Below are 4,468 nucleotides of genomic sequence, written 5' to 3'. Positions count from 1 at the left end.
CCTCTGTGTAGTAAGGTGTAATGGCGGCCGCGGCACGTAAAGCAGCTATCAGTGCTTTTACAATCACGCAGCTGCTTTCTCTTTATATATGCCGACCACTCGTCGACCGTCATCTGGAGAAATCGTACACATGTGCGGACAGGATGGTTTTCCTTCTTACAAAGGTCACATCCTTTGGGCTTGGGTGCTACCCTTGTCTCGTAAGAATTTATTCTTCGAGGCGCTGCAGTGGGGGCGGAGGTTTTTGGCAGAGATTGACTCGAGCCTGACGGCCGTACGTCGTCTATGGCTTCTAAGGTCCGGTGACGCTCCCTAAGGAAGGCGTTCAGCTCCTGCCACGTCGGAATCTCGGCCTTGTTGTGCAGGGACTGTTCCCACAAGGATAGCTTCGGAAGTTTGGAGGAGCACATGTACACTTAGAGGCAATCCCAATTTTCGGTTTCAGTTCCGGACATTTCTAAAGCCGTGAGGCATGCCTGGATGGTGCGTTGAAGTTCACGGATAGCTGACCCAGATTCCTGATTAACGAACTGCACATTGAAAAGTATCTTTAATTGGCTATTTATTAACAACCCCTTGTTTTCGAAACGCTCAGTTAGGTTAGCCCAAGCTGAGCGATAACCATCGTTAGTGAGGGGGGAGTTCGACACTATCGTGTGTGCATCGCCACTTGTTTTGGCATTCAGGTGAAACAGTTTTTCGACTGGCGTCATCCTTGGATTGTTTATATATATGGCCGTAAACAGATCCCTAAAGGTCGGCCACCGCAGATAATCTCCGGTGAAAACCTCGGTATCGCACGGAGGCAGCCGACAGCCAGAGGAAATGTAAGTCTGGGTAGGAACAGCTTGAAGTTGGGGAGCCTGGGCTATCATATCCGCGATCTGAGTCCCACATCTCTCGTAAACGGAATAGCAGTAGCCGTATTTAGCTTTAAGAATTGGCAAACTATCAGCTGCACTGTCTCCGGCTTCTGCTATGCACCCGGTGCAGTTATCGTATTCTGCCTTGATGCGATCCCATAACGCGCGTATTTCTTCGCGGCGGATGTTTAGCATGGACAGAGCAGGAGGGATCGGCGAAGGAGTGTTTGTTCTCGATTCAAACTCACTCAGCCGATCTGAGACCTCAATGAATTTGCTAGAGCAATTTGGGAAGGTATCAGTGCCATTTTGACGTTTCCACGGGTGACCCTTTTTCGGGGCGACGAGGACTTAGCGGTTAGTTCGGGTGTGGGCGGATCTACGGCTATGCCTGGAACTACGGCAGGTGAAATAGACAACTTGTTGTTATCACTTCCAACGGACATTTAAAAAAAGATGACCTTTTTTGCGTCAGAATCTGCTCGCCTTTGTTTATGTCGAATAAATAGGAAAACTGGCCCACTTCTGGAACAGTGGAAAGAGGTGTCGACAAAAAAAGTACTGGATCGGAGACATAGAATATTGGAGCAAGTACCGACCTGGTTTACTTTGCGGAATTAAACCCAATGATACGGACTAGGAACGGTGAGTAAGGAGTTCGAATATCACCCGTTGAGAAATAATACTATAATAATTAACCCTTTTGGTATATGTATATTGGATTTGGGATCAATTTTGGTATATTTTTTTGCTGGTAGTTTTTGCGTTTGAAATAAATTGAGGGGGAAAATACCAAATATGTGTTAATATATAGTCCCCGCTGGAGAAATTGTAATATTAATTTAAACTTCTGAATGAAGAAAAATACCAAAATATGCCAATAAGTTGTTGGTAGAGGTGCAGAAACATCGATGTTCGTGTCCATCGATGTTTTCGATGTTTTCAAAAAAAACATCGAGTGAAACATCGATGTTTAAAAAAAAAAAAAGAAAATGCAAAAAGAACAGAAACAGCACAAACAGTAACATGAGATTTATTTGAGATCATTTAAAGTGTCTATTTCTATTCAGGAACAAAAGTTGATCAACAACTTCAGGTTTAAGCCTTGTCCTGCGGTCAGATATGGTTTGTCCAGCTTTGCTGAATACTCGTTCAGACTCACAGGACGAGGCTTGTATACAGCGCTTAAGATGGTCAAGCAAGTTTGAGGTATTGCCAGCTGTCTTAAGATGTTTTCCACAGTAGTTGCAAATGCCATACGCTTTGTCACTGCTCTTTTTGAAGTGGTCCCAAACAACCGATCGCTCTCTCTTACGTTTTTGTGCTGACTCCGTCTAAACTTCCTCTGTCGGTTTCACTCCTATTACACCAATAAATAAGAAAAGCATGTTACTAAACTGTATGTAATTTTCTATTCACTAAACAACATAACAAAACAAGAGCTACTTTATTTTAAGGCTTGCGCCAAATTTTTGCGGCATTACCCTGCAAGCAAAAGGGCGATATTTCTATCGCCTGTCGTCCAGAAGTCACTTTTTAGTAACTTCTGCGCGATAGAAACACGATAGAACAAATTTTACAAAAACAAAATATACATATATCGCGTAGAAGTCACTTCTAAGTCACTTCTGGACTTACTTTTACAAAAACAAAAAGGGTCGGGATCGCGAAGAAGTAACTTCTGAGCCACTTCTGCGCGATAGAAAGACGATAGTACTGAGTAAAACACGCGATAAAAAGAGGTCGCGGTAATTTTCCGTTACCCCTTTTTTTCTGAAAATTTTTTTGGGTCTTCCTTTTGACCCACGCCGTTATTTTTCGCCCGAGCGTCATTTTGTTGCGTGAATTGTCTGTGGACAGTGCGGTTTTGTATCAAATTGTGCGTTTGAAAAATATAGCTGTTTTTTTCTAAATGTTTTTAATTGCTTAACATATTTAAATGTACCCCCAACAAAGCGTTCGAAATTACGTGCTTATCGTGAGATGTACGATTATTTAAACCTTTTTACGGACAAGCTAGCTGTGGACATTACTTGGCGTGTAACTGCGGAGAAACCCAGCATCCAACGATTCTCAACATATTTCATTGTAAAAGGTAATGTATTTTACTTTGACTGAACAAAGAAAAATTTTTGTTTCTGTTTCTTTTAGAAATGGTTATTAATAAATTTCTTATGTCGACGGAGCTGGACCTAAATAACATTGTTCAGCAAAATTTCCTACATGCCAGGGACCGTGTATACTAGCGGACAAAGCACGTATACAAAAAATAAATGCAAAATATTAAAAGTAAAAAAAATATGTTTTTATTCAAGATTTTCCAATTGGGAAAGACTATTCTAGGTATCTTCTACAAGCATATGTAAAGTAACTTTTGAGTGACTTCCATAAGTGAGTACGGCGACACTTCCAGAAGTTACTTCGGCGATATCGCATTCGGATCGCGGAAGTGACTCCCGTCGGGAAGAAATGTGCCACTTCGGCGACACTTCTAGGAGTGACTTCGGCGACACTTCCAGAAGTTACTTCGGCGATATAGCATTCGGATCGCGGAAGTGACTCCCGTCGGAAAAAAAGTGCCACTTCGGCGACATTTCTTGGAGTGACTTCGGCGACACTTCCAGAAGTTACTTCGGCGATATCGCATTCGGATCGCGGAAGTGACTCCCGTCGGGAAAAAATGTGCCACTTCGGCGACACTTCTAGAAGTGACTTCGGCGACACTTCCAGAAGTAACGCAGAAGTGACTTCGAGAAGTGTCGCCGAAGTGGCACATTTCTTCCCGACGGGAGTCACTTCCGCGATCCTAATGCGATATCGCGGACGATCGTTTTCATCTTCTAGAAGTCACTTAATAGTGCCTTCCGCGATAGAAAATGCTTGCAGGGTAGTAGCCAATTTATGAATGTATGTGTGTACATACACATGCATGCACACATATCTAAAGGAAGCGTGGGCTTGTAAAGATATATAACTTACTTTTCAGGTAATTCTCAATCTTGCCTTCGTCATCCATCAACGTCCACCAACACCATCAACTAGAAATCCTAAATATTATCAACAATTTTGTTAGTTTTTGGAAAAAACAATAAGAAATTCATTTACTTACAATTTTTTCTCACCGAGCGCAGAGTTGTTTGTGAAAACATCGATGGTGGTCACGAACCATCGATGGTTCCGATGTTTTGAAAACATCGATGTTATCGATGTTTCACCCGATGTTTCTGCACCTCTAGTTGTTGGCCGGAGGATGCGATCGGTTGATTATTGAGTATTAGAGTATTGTTTGAATTTAATTTAATATTCCGAGGGAAAAATACTAAAAATATACCGAAAAAATTGGTGGACGGAGGATGCTATGCATGCGGTGGAGTGCTGGTATTTTTTGCGCTTAAATAACATAAATTTTACGGAGTAAATACCGAATACCGAATAAAACGCGATTGTGGAGTTAAAAATTATATGTGAATGTATGTAGATATGGGTATGTATGTAGATATTTGTATGTAGATATTTGTATGTATGTAGATATTTGTATGTATGTAGATATTTGTATATATGTAATTTTCGCCGGTTTTAAATTTAATAAATAATTATTGCCGGCG

At 41.6% G+C, this 4,468-nt stretch overlaps 1 long non-coding RNA gene across 1 annotated transcript; it reads right to left on the bottom strand.

Annotated features, from left to right (window-relative positions):
- Positions 1-1,880: 1,880 nt before the first annotated feature.
- Positions 1,881-4,095, bottom strand: LOC119561745. The gene is made up of 3 exons (XR_005221440.1): positions 3,973-4,095; positions 3,843-3,910; positions 1,881-2,223 (listed from the first exon to the last, which is right to left on the bottom strand). It is a non-coding gene; the product is annotated as an uncharacterized LOC119561745 (long non-coding RNA).
- Between the last annotated feature and the right edge of the window lie 373 nt (positions 4,096-4,468).

This window comes from Drosophila subpulchrella, unplaced genomic scaffold, assembly GCF_014743375.2.
Source record: "Drosophila subpulchrella strain 33 F10 #4 breed RU33 unplaced genomic scaffold, RU_Dsub_v1.1 Primary Assembly Seq36, whole genome shotgun sequence".
Lineage (NCBI taxonomy): Eukaryota > Metazoa > Arthropoda > Insecta > Diptera > Drosophilidae > Drosophila > Drosophila subpulchrella.
This window is presented reverse-complemented; position numbering and strand designations above follow the sequence as displayed.